General features: G+C 38.5%; 1 non-coding gene across 1 annotated transcript; it reads left to right on the top strand.

Moving 5' to 3' along the window:
- The first annotated feature begins 9814 nt into the window (after positions 1–9814).
- Positions 9815–9921, top strand: LOC112208754 (U6 spliceosomal RNA). The gene has a single exon (XR_002943329.1). It is a non-coding gene; the product is annotated as a U6 spliceosomal RNA (small nuclear RNA).
- Positions 9922–16007: the final 6086 nt, after the last annotated feature.

Below are 16007 nucleotides of genomic sequence, written 5' to 3'. Positions count from 1 at the left end.
ATAATGACTAGTTTTGTCTAATATCTCAGTTTTCAGAAGTAACCTAGATAAACTGTTAAAAATGCAAAAAGTTGAGTATTTGTAAATGAGATAAATGCTTGCAAGTAGACTTTTGTATACTTGAATTAAATAATAGATGCTCATTGAAGGTTTGGGTCATTTCCAATAAAAAAAAATTATAGTATGGGAAAACATGTTCCAAAAATTATGGAATGGTTTGTTTACTCTGTAAAATGCTAACATCTGACAAACAGTTCAGGATTTCTTGCTTCCTAGGTTTTCACTAAAATGCAAGGTTACAAAGAATGAAAATTCTAATTAATATATCATTCCACAAGCTGTGTTCTTGTTGAAAAGAGAATTTTATGTAATTTGGAGGTTATTTAAAAGTTATTTATAAAAGAAGGTAGAAAAAATGGTAAGTAGGAGAGAGATGTGAAGAAAGTTGTGGATATGAAGATGTATTTTTGGTAAGAAAAGTTATAATGGAAAGAAAATGATTTTGTATAAAAAAGAAACTTGTTTTCCTTAGGGTAAATTTTTGCCCTAAAGAAAAATGACTTATTGTTTAGGAAAGAGAGAAGTATAGGACACGTCAGAAAGTCCAAACATGTCATAAATGGTCATTGTAAGTCATGATAAGGTTCACGAAGGGGAATTTATAAAAGGAATTTCATATGTAATTAAGTTAGCTATAATTAAAGGGAATTATTTATAATAATTATTTATAATAGTTTTTCTAAAGAATGATTCCCTATGTTAAAACAAAGTTTCCTAAAGGTATTGATATGCTCTTAATGAAATTACAAATATTTTGCATTTTAATTCTATAATCTGTTTCTTTTGAAAACTTCTCAGATTCATATCTCAGAAGTTCAACTTTTGTTGTGTCTTGCTGCTTTCATCTTTTTCTCCCTTTGAAAAGGCCTGAGATGATAACTCTCCTTCAACTTTTTCCATCAGCTCCTATAATTTTTCCCCTACAGTTCTGTTGTGGTCTGATGCAGAAATGTTTTATCCTAGAGGTATATAAAAACAATATTTTCCCCAGTAAAACTTGATTCTGTAATCTTTTCTTTTCTTTTCTTTTTTCTTTTTCTTTCTTTCTTTTTTTTTTTTTTTTTTTTTTTTGAGATGGAGTCTCACTCTGTCTCCCAGGCTGGAGTACAATGGCACAATCTCGGCTCACTGCAACCTCTGCCTCCTGGATTCAAACAATTCTCCTGCCTCAACCTCCCAAGTAGCTGGGACTGTAGGCGCCTGTCACCATGACTGACTAATTTTTGTATTTTTAGTAAAGATGGGGCTTCACCATGTTGGCCAGGCTGATCTCCAACTCCTGACCTCAGGTGATCCACCCATCTTGGCCTCCCAAAGTGCTGGGTTTACAAGTGTGAGCCACTCTGCCCAACCTGGCTTTTTTTGATATGTCTAAATTTTCCATGTAATCAGGAAATTTCTCATGCAGTTACTAAAAGTCATATATTCCCCTGCTATATTCATAACTTTGAACACACTCTTCTTGTGTCTGATTTAATTCAAGCACCCTTTTCATCAAGTATGAATTTCCAGGGCACTAAATGGGCCTCCCATAAGTAGAAGCAGTCACACTGCAGAAGGTTTTTCTTTGCATTTTTGGTAACTGGCTTAAGAAACGTGATTTTACCTTTTATTGAGATAATTCCTATGCTGTCTTTATTAGGTTTTTGATTGCTTAAAAACCTGAAATTTAAAAGGGTTAATGCTTTTACATCCATTTAATCTTCTGTATTGCCTTTAAAGTCTTTTAATTATCACTTTGATTACATGAATAACTATTATTTTACAATGATTATTATTCTGTTTTGATCAAATGTTTTCAGCCTTTTAACATCTTTGGCAAATGTCCTCAAAATCAAATCCTAAGTTAAGTCTCTTTCTTCTTGCTGGGGTTTATCAAAGCTAAAAATTAATCACCACAATGTTGAAAAATCTTTTTAGAGCTTCCAATCAGGTTATGTTCTCCAATATTACCACCCTCAACACCTTGAAAAACTCCTTATCAGGTGCTATTAACTAATCCTTATGCTGTTAAGTTATAGGGCTTTGACTTCTGGGTGCGCATATCTCATCCAAAGAAGGCACTGACTCCTGCCAGTATCAGACACCAAAGTCAAGTTAACCAGAGCCTCATCTTTAGACCTAGGCAAAGGCAACAATCAAAGTAAACTGCTTTCATGAGACATGTATTCAAAAACATTAAGATTCATTAAATTATTTTGTCTCTATGTGGAATAATATAATTTATTGTATGTCTTGATACTAAATAATTTAAACATTTAGTTACCCATAAGTTTCCTTTCCTGTCATTCTCAGAAATAGGCAGGGCTTATGACTTTTTAATTTTAAACATTGCTAATTACTAATGTTTTGTTTTACCTCCAGAGTTTGAAACTAGGCCCAGAGACTATCACATGAGATTTTAAGAACAAGTTTTGGGGGAAAAAATTAGTTCAGACCCTCCAAATAAAGGATGAGCGCACAGATGCTCAAACAGTTGAACAAAATTCTTTTGTTTTGGATAGTTAGTTGGTACAATCCAAGATTACAGTATCTCAATGCATAGAATTTTTATATAAGTCAATTTTGTAACCTTGCCTTTTAGATTTTGGGTTTTGGCTCTTATGTTGCTTATGAGGGGTTTTAAAGTTAATGAGTGCTTGCCCACCTCCATTCTCCTCTGGCCTGTAATGTTTAATTGGCTGTAAGTCTTTTGGCTCTAAGTCCATTGGCCATAAGGATCCCACCAGGAGAAATGGTAGACCTGGGGCAGGTAGCACACCACCCCAGCATTAATATAAGACAAAATAAAAGTTGGGTTATCCATGCTGTCTCTGGCATACCTTGACAAAAAAGGAGGAATAGAAACAAAAAATCCTAAGCCCTCCAACAGGATGAATGGACTCTCCTCTTGGCCAAAGGAGATCTCAAATATACCCAAAAAACTAGTGCAGGCCATAGAAAGCAGGAGTCAGACACACCTCACTATACCTTCCCACCCACACACACACAAGCACTTTGGAATTTAGGCACAACTTACTAGCATTAACATTAAAACAGAGAGAATAAGACTGGCAAAATAGACTCTTTATGGCAATAAGATACCAAATTATAAAAAAGACCTAAGACCATGCCAGGCAAGTGTTAAGTCTCCAACCCAAAGTGGAGTCATATATTGCATGCATATTTATTCAATATGCATGGGTCAGGACCACCTTCATATATATTCATAGCTTCTCCTATAACCTCTTAAATATGCATGTTTAGTCAACCTATCATCATATCACTACATGAGCCTCAGGTACAGTTGACGATGGGGAGCAAAATAATTGATTTCTTAGTTGATACTGGGGCTACTTATTCAGTCCTTAACATCCCCCAAAGCAAAGTATTAAAATGATTGTAACCATGACTGGGGCTACAGGAAGATTAGAGGCAAAAGGTTGTTTTTTGTTTTACAACCTTTGGAATGTTGTCTGGGGGACTGGGAATTAAGAGTTTTCTCTCTATGCTGGAATGTCTTTGGGATTAAATGTGCTTTGTATGGTAAGTGCTCAAGTGACTTCTCCAGAGAAGCAACAATTGTGCTTGCAGGTCTCACTGGATCAGGCACTGTGGCTGCCAATTCTGCTCACCCACCCCCAAGGAAGAAAAGGAAGAACTGTTCTCTCAGGAAATCTCCAAAAAATTTGCTCTTTCCAGGTTCTCATACCCCATGGGTGAGCCCCTTCATCTTTTCTATCCAGGAAATAAGATGCTGCTAAAATCCTGGGAAAACCAAGGGCCAGACCAATAGCTAGCCAAAGAGTGGACAGGACCTCATGATGGCATAGGATGGTTGACAGTGGTGCAAATCCAAGTAAAGCATTTTTTTGATGCACGCTCTATGCATCAAAAAACACAACAGCAGCATACTCCATGATATGAGATGGTTATCTCTTCAACAATGTGACAAAACTCTTCAACTGACTGATAATATGTGGCTAGGATGGCAAAATCAGAGTAGTCTTTGTGACAGAGCCTATCCTTCCTCCTGGGTTTGGCTGTGGGCCTGAAGCCCTCATGGTTGGCCTTACTTATCTTATAACTGGACTGGCAGATGCACCTGCAGGCACCCTTACCCACCAGGATGTATCCTGTCCCATCTAGACTCTCCCTGCCAATTGGGAAAGCATAGCTAGACACTGCCATAAAAAATAATCATTCCCAGTTGTTCTACCCACTAGCCATCTTTTCCTCCCAGGCAGCAGCCAAATATATATAATTACAAATAGAGGCCCTGGCTAAACATATGACCACTGCCTTTAATAACACCAATCATGCCATCACCCTTCTCACAAAAGAAAGCTCATGGATTAGACAAGTGGCCCTGTAGAAATGTGTGGCCTTAGGCATTCTGACTGCAGCCCAAGGAAGCACTTGTGCACTGATAAGACTGAATGTTATATATATATACCAGATTATTCTCATTACAACCCAAGCTATACATGCATTGGACACCCATATTTCTACTATCAATGTTCTCTCCCAGGACCCCATAACAGCATGGTTTAGTCAACTTCCTAATGCATGACAGACTTTTATGTACAGTACAATTGGTATTCCATTCATTGTCCTCTTTGTCTGTTGTGGACTTTATTACTATTATGTACTTTGCATGGGGATGCAGGACAGACTTTCTCAGAAGCTTCTAGGTCCTCACAGAATAATGCTCCAGCAAGTTCCTGCTGTGAGTCTGGGGACTGGAGACTATTTCCAAGGCCAGGTTGATGAATTCCATTCTGATACCCCTACTACAGCCCTTTGCAGCAGGAAGTGGACAGATCGACTGTGTCACCCACTTTCCATAGAAATGAAATGGAATTTGACAGTGGGGAATTGTAACTGAGTATCTCAGTCTCAAATGCATTTTCAAACTTTTTTCTTTCTTTCTTGCCTTAGGCCTTGACATACTTTGAAACTCTTTGTTTCTCCCTTTTCCACCAGGCACTTCTGTGAACAGTGTTCACTTACCTAATTATGTGCTTGCTTAGAAATTCCAGGGGTCAATTTTGAAACAAACCAGGCAGCAAGACCCCAGCGTAGAATCCTCTCAGTCAAGGGGAGTTAGGAATAGTGAGCCCACCACCACCAGGCCAAAGTCAGGATGATGCAAACTGGATCTCCTGATGGGTGACTACTCAAGATAACCATGGAAATGAGACATGCAGATCCCCTTTTCACCACTCTCACATGTTTCTCACACCTTTTCCTTCTTAAGCCCCTCTCTCAGCCCAGGAGAATGAGATGGCTCCTTTAAGGCTTAAGCCCAGCCATTCTCACATCTGCCAACATTTGACCAATAAAATCTGCTTTCCTTCTACCACACCTCACTTCTCATGCTTTGACTTCTGAGCGATGAGCAGCTGGACTTGAGCCGGTTACAGGAGGCTAAAAAAGAGTCATTAAAGTGAGAGGCTCCATGTGGGTGGTGTGCCTGGGATGAAGAAGTATGGTGAACTCAGATCTCATCCAGAAAAGAAGGCCAACCACTTATGGGATCACTCACAATTATGAATGCATCCATTGCCCCAGAAAAGAGAAAGACAGTGATAAACAAAGAGAAATTGCCCTCTTTTCTCAGCCCCACTCCCTGCCTCTGTGCAGCAGTTCATTTCCTCAGCACTAGAGTTCCATACACCAGGGATGGCAGACACAAACGTCTTGGGGCCAGGCAAAAAAAGGTGACTCTTAATACATCCAGCACATCTGTAGGATGCAGTGGGAGGTGTCCTTCCAAGATCCTGTTCTGATAATTAGTCAGTTTTCCAGCAACGTCCTTTTTTTTTTTTTTTTTTTTTTGGCTGAATGCACACGGGCTTTGTCTTATGGGAGTTCCAAACATGGGTCCTCTGGTCCCCACCCACTGGGGTATTAGCTGACTCCTGAACTGAACTTATTGTATTCTGATTACAGTGGCTTTCTAGAAAGGTGTGACATCTAGTCAGAAAAGTGCTTCTCATGTTTTTGCTGAAACCTGGAGTCTTGTTAAAAGGCAGATTCTGATAGGCAGGTCTGGGTGGGCTTTGTGATCCTGAGCCCTTAAGAGTCTCTTCGGCGATGTAGTTGCTGCTGGTCCTGGTTTGAGGACCACGCTGAATAATGAGCTCTAGAGCTCATTTTGCTTCTACTTTTTTCACTCTGTGCTGTTTTTAAGATCTTTCTAGGTTGCATGGCTTCTGATGGGTAAATAATCTATTCCATGGTGTGCACTCCCCAGTTTTCTGATCCAGTCATTCTGAAATGGACCCTGGCTGCTTTTAGCTCCTCACACAGCTGTGCTGAGGGCAGCATCTGCACGGTGACCCCCACCGACTGCAGGAGAGCTTGCCTAGGGTGTGAGCATACACTTAATTTGTAGAGGCCCCCTTCCTTGGTTGACAGTGGCAGAAACATATCAGCCTCTGAGCACCCACGCCAAGAAGCAATGCCAACACTTGGCATACCCAGTGTTTTGTTATTCTGATGGGCTAAAGCGACCCACTTCTGTGTAATTTCCATTTTCCAACAAATCATGTATTCTCTTCATGTTTGGGAGCACTTGGAGTTTCTTTCTGTTTTTGCCTATTTTCATCCTTTGTTTGCTTTTCTAATACAGTTGTAATCTTCCATTTGGCAATTTACAGGGATATATCTGTATCTGTGTATATTACACTAGATAGCAGTCCTTTTTCCATTTCAGACATTGAATATATCTTGCTCCAGTCCATTACTTGCCCGTTAAGTTTGTCTCAAGTGTCCTTTGTTGAGCAGAAATCCTTGATGTAAACAAATTCATCCCTTTGGCCTGATGATTTTTACTTTCTGGGTTTTAAGAAGTCCTTACTCACCTCTCTGTCGTAATTCTCCCACATCATTTTTTATTCACTTGTGGTTTTATTTTTTACTTTTAAGGTTTTTAATGTTTCTAGAAGCTACCTCTGTATGTAATGATTATAGAGAAAAATAAAACTGTACATCTACTACCACCATCTACAAAGTGGATAGTATTTTATTTATAGATAGCACTTTATTTATATTATTAATTTGGGGACACTTGACTTCCTTATACAATTAAGTTATGTGCATTGAAGAACACTAAATGTCTCTGTTTTTCAGGTCTTTAAAAAAAGTCTCACTTAAAATTTTCCCCTAGAATTTTATGTATTCTTTTCTAAGGCAATTCCTAGACATTATGCATTTTATTGTTGTCATTAATATTTAATTTATCTAATATCTAATTTATTATATTTATAATATCTAATTTATTATATTTATTATATTTTCTAACTGATATGGAAAAATGCTATTGAGTTTTATTAAGTTTTGTATCCACCAGCCTTCCAGAATTCTTAATAGGTGTCAAGGTTTGTATTTTGATGATTTTATTTTTCATAGACTTAAATAAATAATGTCATAAATGTACATAAATGACATATAATAAAATTTCTTTAAATAAAATGACATATATTTATTTACACAGACATAAAGACAGTTCTATGTCTTCTCTTTATAATCCTCACCCCTCTTACATCTGCCTTTTTCCTCCTAGCATTCGCCAGCCCTCCTGCATTGTGATAAACACTAGCAATGACAGCCACATCCCTGCCTTGGGGCCCATCTTTAAGAGGATGTGTCTAAAGTTTCTGCATTATTATAGTGTTTTGACATATAACCTTTATAAAAGATAAGGAAGTTCTTTTCTATTCCTAGATTGTAATGAAGTCATTATTATTATTGTTGTTGTCATTGTAATTATTATCACTGTGAATAGGTGAATTTTATCAATAATTTTTCTGTATCTATTGAGATAATCATACAAATTTTCTTCTTTAATAAATCATAAATAATGTTTACATATTTTCTAATGTTGAGCCATCCTTGCATTCTTGAGATAAATCCTACCTGGTTATAATGTATATTTTAATACATTTACATTGTGTTAGCTAATATTTTACTTAAGCTTTTGCATTTACATTTGTAAGTAATATGAGCTTCTTTCCTTTTTAAGTTTAGTTTAGGGATCAAGGTTACACCAGCTTCCTAACGTGAGCTGAGCAATCTTTACTTTTTTTCACACTGAATTAATCACCCCTTGAGAGTTGGTTACAGATCTCCCACAAAACTGTCTAGACAGGGGGCTCATTGGAAGGGGAATTATTAGATTCCAATTTATTTAACATTCATTGGCTTCTTCAAATTTCCTGTTTCTTTTTGTGCCAATTTTTGCATTGTCTATTTTCCTAGAACTTCATCCACATCATCTAGGCTTTTCAATTTATCTACAAGTAGTTATCATGCTCTTTTACTACTATCCAAAGTAAATCCCTCTTTCGTCCCTTGAGTATATGCTTTTCCACTCTCTCAATTCCTCTTCCATTTCACTCTGCTTGGGTGTTGCTGGTCTCACTGTTCTCACTTTCACTGATTTCTGCCCTTTACCTTCTTGCTTTTGGTTTGCCTTATTGCCCATTTTCTAATGTCTTTATGTGAATGTTTAGTGCATTTTTTCTATGTTTTTGGTTTCTGGTAATTTTGTTTAAAATCATAAATTTCCCATTGAATGCTGATTGACTGTAACATTTTTATACTGTTGATTTATGAAGTTTTAACATTTTTCATATTTCTTTTTTAAACCAAAGGTTATTTAGTAATGTGGAATTCAATTTCTGGCCACATGGGATTTAAGGAAGAATTCCTTCACTATTAAGTTCTAATTGTATTACATAATTATTTTCAAATAAAGCCTCTATGATGGTGACTCAGTGAAACAAGTTGAGGTTTCCTTTGTGGCATAGTGAATGGTCACAAATCTTTGTCAGTATTTCATATGTGTTCAAAAAATGTGTATTCTTTGTATTTGGCAGTGGGAGGTGGAAGTATATACCTCTACATATTTCAAATAGCTAAAACTTATTGATTAAATTATTCAGCTGTTTTAGCCCAATCCTGTCATAATCAGGGGTGAGCTGAGGGATATTGTGATTTGATATCTTTTTCCTACCATAATGTGTGGCTGGGTCAGGTAAAAATTAGCCAGGGTTCTTCAGAGAAATGGGACAAATTTTGTGTGTGTGTGTGTGTGTGTGTGTGTGTATGTGTAGAAAGAGATGTATTATAAGGAATTAGCTCATGCGATTATGGAAGCTGACAAGTCCCAAGGTCTGCAGGATGAGTTGATGAATTAAAGACCCAGGAGAACCAGTGGTGTAGTTCCAGTCTAAATGCAGACAGGCTCAAGACTGGGGAAGAGCTGATGTTTCAGTACTAGTACAATGACAGGAAAAAGCCAATGCCCCAGTTCAAACGCAGTCAGACAGGAAGAATTCTTTCATATTTGGCCTGCCTTTTTGCTCTAATCAGGACTCCAACTGATGGGATGAGGGCAATCCACTTTACTTAGTCTACAGATTTAAATGTTAATCTCATCTAAAAGCACCCTCACGGAAACACCCTGAATAATGTTTGACCATATATCTGGGCACCCTGTGGCCCAGTCAAGTTGGCATATAAAATTAACCATCACAGTATGTAAAGCATATGTGGGAAAATAGTTTGAGGCAGATGGAAGGACACTTTGCCTGTCATAATGGGAGAGAGGGCCCTGAATGTACTGAATGTGAAACCATAAGTGAGTGTACTTGTCAATGGGATGTGGAAGGACTGTGGCATAATAAAAAATAAATATCTGGTCTTTGTCTTGGCACAGAGTTCCTAAAACGCTTGGAATCTCCTGAGTGATAAGAATGTCTTTTGCGTGCTTGCTTTGGCAGCACAGATACTAAAATTGGAATGATATAGAGAAGATTAGCATGACTTCTGTGCAAAAATGACATGCAAATTCGTGAAGGATTTCATTAATAAAAATAATGGCTTTTGTAAGCTAATGAGATGATTGGTGGCTGGGAGCCCCTACATAGCTTCAGGATCAGGGCTGATCACCAGAAAGACCAAGCCATGATTAGAGGATTGGGAATTTCAGACCCACCCCCCAACCTCCTGGGTGGGGAAAGAGGCTAGAAATTGACAGCAATCATTGATGATCAATTATTTCATCAATCATGCCTATGTAACAAGGCCTCCCTCCGTAAAACCCCCTAAACAACAGGGTTTGGAGAGCTTCCAGTTTGGTGAACATGTGGAGGTGCTGGGAGGTGTGTGCCCAGCAAGGGTGTGGAAGCCCCACACCCCTTCTGAGACTTTGCTATATGCGTTTCTTTCATCCAGCTCTTCCTGAGTTGCACTCTTTATCACAAGCCAGGAATGGTGAGTGCAGCACTTTCCTGAGTTCTGTGAGTGTTTCTAGTGGATTCTTGAACCTGAGGGGAGAGGGCTGTGGGAACCTCCAAATTTGTAGTTGCCTGGGCAGAAAACGGTACCCCATTTGTGGCTGGCATCTGCAGAAAGAAGTCATGTGGGACTGGGCCCTTCAATTGGTGGAGTCCAAGGCTAACTCTGTGTAGTTAGCATCAGAATTGAATTGTTGAATTCCCAGTTAGTGCAGGAGAATTGTAGAGTTGGTGTCAGGGGGAAGAAGAACTTTTTCAGAGACTTATGGGGACTTGTATTTTCTCTGTGAAATAAGAGGTAAGGTGGCCTAACAAGACAGAATATGGTTCAATAATACAAGAAAGATGTAAATCATAAAAGTAAGAAGCACAGCTCTATTTTAGGGAGACAGTGTGGTGTGGAAGCCCGGGAGACAGGGGAAGCCCGGAGGCTGATGCCACCCTCACCATGTTATTAACTGGTGACCTTGGGAGGTCACTTATTCATCCTCTGCCTCTGTGTTCTCATCTGTAAGATGAGGGAGAATTGTAGGCTTGAAGTTCTTGTGAGGAATACATAAAGGATCCCACCATGTCCTTAGCTCTCATTAATCAATTATTTACTTATTTTAAAATATTTATGTATTTATATGTTTTAAATAACAAAAATTATATCGAGATGATGTCTTGATGTATGTATACTCATTAATTATCAGCTGCTGTTATAATTATTTGCAGTGACACTATTTCCTACCTAAAAACCCAAGAGAAGAGGTTGAAAAACTTCTAAAATACTTTTAAGACCTGTTACTAAGTTGGTAGGAAAAAATCCAAAGCTTTTCTAAATATCAGCATTAATCAGAAAGAAAATATAATGAATAAGCCTCCAACTGCAAAAACAAAAAACGCTGGATAAAATATAACAAAAATGAACCTGAACATTCATATGGAAGAGTAAAAGTTCATGGAAAGTTTGGTATCAAAGTAGGAATTTTTTAAAAAGCCAGTGAAATAGAGTAAAACAGCCCTGATCCTAGATGAGAACACTGATATGCCACAGAGATGCCATAATAAATTGCTGGTGAAACAACAGACTTTTACATAAATGGTTCTGAGAAACTGGTTATTTAGATGGAAATGTAAAAATTCATTCCCCTGTATCATACCATGCACAAGAATAAATTTCAAATGGAATAAGTGCCTAAATTTGAAACATGTTTAACATTGGAGGAAACAAATGAGAAAGTATCTTTATGACATTGGTGTAGGGAAGAACTTCTTGAACAAGGCATAAAGGATAAGATTAATTAATCTTACCACATTAAAATGGAAGCTTTTAGGCGATAAGAGACACCAATGACAAAGCAAACAGACATTCTTCAGAAGGAGGAAGACACATGCAATGTCCAAAACCAATGGAGAATTAGCCCCCAGCTGATAGAAGAACTCCTACAACTCAGCAGGAAAAAGACAAAAATTTGCAACGAAAAATAAGCAGAGACTAGAAACAGGCAATTCAGAGGAGAAGAAATCTAAATGGCAAATAAACACATAAAAACATAATGAAGCCTATTAAAACCCAGAAAATGTATATTAAAACAATCATAAGATGTTATTCCATACCCATCACCTCCTCAAAATGTATAAAGTGTGACAATAAGCAAGTGTTGGCGGAATGTGGAGCAGTGGGAACTCTAGTGCCCTGCTGGTGGAGTTTAAACTGTCACAGCCACTTTGGAGAACAATTTGGTATTTTCTAGTAAACCTGAAGATACACATACCTCATGACCTAGAAATTCCACTTCTAAGTATCCAGCCGAGAGAAGCTCTGAAGTATGTGTAGGAGGAGAAATATGCAAGGATGTTTGCTATTTGTAATGGTTAAAAATAATAGTAACAACATGGGAACAACGTAAATGTCCATCAGCAGGAAACTGAATCACAAATTGTGGCATTTTCATGCAGCAGTGAACATGAGTGAAATATATTTGCATTGATATATCTCAAAAATCTAATGCTGGTAGAAAAAAAGTTAACAAACAAGATTTATAGTGTGATAATGTGAAGTTTTAATGAATGTAAAACAATTCTACACAGTTTACAGACACATGCATGTTTAATAAAAGTATACAATTTGATGGCAGTTAGCAAAAGAGGCGAGCTGTGGGGAGAGAGATTGGAGAAGAGCAAAAAGAGCTTAAGTGTAATATCCTTTTAAAAAAATCTCAAATAAATTGTGCCACAATGCTAAATTTGTTAAATTTGTCAAATTGCAGTGGTAAGTATTCATTATCTTGTTCTCATCACTTTTCAGTGTTTGGAGATATTTCCTAATAAGAATGAAAATAGATGAATTAAGTCATAAACCCTGAACTCTAGAAAAAGAATAGCAGCAGCAAAAAATGGTGAAAAAGGAAGGATAAAATTGATAAACTTAAAAGCAAAAAATGCTTTTGTACTTTTAAATTTCATCAGTGTTTATCAGGAAAACCCAAAGCTTATTCTTTCGAAAAGACTCACAAAATTGGCAATGGGCCAATCTACATAAATGAGAGAGAACAACAGAAAAGGAAGGGAGGGGCACACAAATTCATATCAGGAAAAATGGAATTCAACTTTAGGTAACAAGGAGATTTTTTTAGAATTGTTAAGAACATGTCATGTACAATTATTATTATGTTGTTGTTAATGCTTAATGAAATAGCCAACTTTCTAGGAAAACATAAATAATCAAAATCAGCCCCCAGAAAAAGTAGACAATTTGAAGAACTCAATGAGCTTAAAATACACTAAAAGTGTAACCAAAGAGCTATCTGTAAAATAACACCATGATGAGATGAGTTTGTGGGTGCATTCTACCAAGCCATCTCATGTCACTGTTTCAGAACATGGAAAAAATACAGGACACCACGCAAAGCGGGCTGTGACCAGTTCTGCTGGGAACACCCTCACTCTCACTCCTGGTCCCTTCATGCCTTTTTAACTCCACCAAGAGAGGCTGGAAAAATGAAACACTTCGCCCATCTTCTTTGCAGGTAGAGGTTCCCATATGACAATTCTGGCCAATGAAACACAAGCAGAAATGTTCTGGGAGGTTCGGGGAAAGCTTTTACCTTCCTGGCCAAAGGCAGAGGGGTATCCAGTGTCTCCCCCTCCCCAGCCCCTTGCCATAGACACAATGCCTGGCACTGAGTTGGTCGCCTTGCAACCATGGATGTAAGAGGGTGGTCCAGGCCTGAGCGGATGCCTGGAAGAACGTCAGCAGCCCCTGCCTCTACACTTCTCGTCTCAGATGCTGGTGAAAGGTTTTGTTATTTGTTTTTGTTCCTTATGGCTGAGTCATTTCTAAAATAAGCACAAACCTCTTAGAAAACCCAAACAAGGACACCGAAAGAAAGTACAACCGATCTTATATATAAACAGATGGACATAATCCCAAATAAAATATTAGCAAGTCAAGTTCAGCAGTGCTTTAAAGAAAATGCCAAGTAGAGTTTAGTCCAGGACCATAAGGATAATTTCACATGAGAAAAGTCATAATGTCATTTTCTTCATTAATAGACTAGAGAAAAGCCACATATTCATCTCAATCAATGCTGGAAAAAACATTTGGTGAGTTCCAAAACTCATTCACAGTAAGGATTCTTGGTGAACCATGTATAGATGTTATCTTCTTCCATTCAGTAGAACTTCTACCTGAAATCTGCCTCAAACATCGAACTCTGGGAACATGAACACAATGCCCACTGGAGGGAGGAGGTGGGCAAGGGTATGTACTTCTGCTGGCACTACTCAGTATTGGCTTGAGTGGATGCAAGTTAACAAGAAAAAAGAATAAGCACAGGCTTTGGAAAGGGAGAGAAATAATTGTCATTCTTTATAGGCAATATAGTCACATATCTAGAAAATCTAACAGATTCTACAAGGAGGCAACCCTTCTGTGGCCTCTTTTTCACAGTGCAGATTAGAGATATCATTAGTACATACCCCAAAGGGTTGTTAATTAAGTTTATATATGCGAAGAACTTAGAATAGTGCCCTGCACATGGTAAGCACTAATAAGGTATAAGATCAACATCCAAAAATCAATAATATTTCTATTGACTAGTAATAACTAATTAGAATTTTTTCTAGAAATTGAAAGCTCATTAGCAATAGCAACCAAACTTATACATACCTAGAAATAAACCTAACCAAAGATGTGATTTCTTAGGCAGTAGATGACAAAATCCCATTAAGGCAGTGGTCCCCAACCTTTTTGGCACCAAAGACCAGTTTTGTGGAAGACAAATTTTCCACGGATGAGGGGAGGGGAGATGGTTTCAGAATGAAACTGTTCCACCTCAGATCATCAGACATTGGATTCTCATAAGGAGCATGAAACCTAGATCCCTCCCATGCACAGTTCACAATAGGGTTCATATTCCTATGAGACTCTAATGCCAAGAATCTAATGATCTGACAAGAGGCGGAGCTCAGGGGGTAATGCTCACTGCCCTGCCACTCACCTCCTGTTGTGCGGCCCGGTTCCTAACAGGCCATGGACCACTACCAGCCTGTGGCCCAGGGGTTGGGGACCCCTGCATTAAGGGACTGCTATGATCTGAATGTTTATGCTACCCCTGCCAAATTCATATGCTTAACCTAATCACCAATGTGATGGCTTAGGAAGTGGGGCCTTTGAGAGGTAATGAGGCCATGAGGATGGAGTCATCATGAATGTGTTTTGTACCCTTATAAAAGCGACTTCAGAGAGCTGCCTGGCCCCTTTTACCACCATGTGAGGACAGCAAGAAGGCACCTTCTATGAAGCAGAATGCCTTTGCCTGACACTATAACTGCTGGCTGCTTGATCTTGGACTTCCTAGCTTCCAGAACTGTGAGAAATAAATTTCTGCTGTTTATAGTCACCCCGTCTAAGGTATTTTGTTATAGCAGCCCAAATGGACTAAGATGGGGTCAACACAGAAGACTTGAACAAAGGCAGGGCTGAAGCGTTTCGTGTCTGAGGGGTGTCATGAAATATGCCATCGCCCTCCAGAGTAAGTCAGGGGTTCGGTGCAATGCCAATCCATGTCGCATAAGGGTTCTTCCTAGAATGCACCCAGCTGGTTCCCAGCTGTATGCGGGGAGAGTGAAAATCCATGGATAACATAAAACAGGCCTTCAGAACAGAACAAGAAGGCCCAAAGTCACCTGTACAAGGAACTTGCTTTTCCTCCTATGGCTGTGTCTTGGTCATTAAGTGGAATTGCTGGTGCATGCAGACCCCTGATCCCCAGTGTCCAGTGGTCCTCCCAAAGGATGTACCAATTAATGGCACTAACAGAGGATGACTACTCTTTCCCTAACACAGTGGATTTTCTCTATTTTTAGTATTTGACAATTTAATTGAAAAATAATGTCTCACTCTTTTAAAAATTATTAGGTGCTTACCTACTCCTTCAGGGCAGCTGGCAGGATCAGGGTGCCTGCTTTTCTATTAGAGTGCTGGGCCTGGTGGCTTTAAGGTATGTAGTCACATAAGTACAGAACCATTAGGCATAGAGCCAGGAAGGAAATTGCTGGATCCATGCACAGGTCTACTTTGCTACTAATGCTCAGCCTGCTTGCAAGTGTTGTGCCTATCTGCACTCCTACCGTGTAGGGGCCTTCTTGTTGTTCTACACCAGTGTCAACTCT

The sequence above is a fragment of the Pan troglodytes genome, chromosome 2 (genome assembly GCF_028858775.2).
Source record: "Pan troglodytes isolate AG18354 chromosome 2, NHGRI_mPanTro3-v2.0_pri, whole genome shotgun sequence".
Taxonomy (NCBI): domain Eukaryota; kingdom Metazoa; phylum Chordata; class Mammalia; order Primates; family Hominidae; genus Pan; species Pan troglodytes.
This window is presented reverse-complemented; position numbering and strand designations above follow the sequence as displayed.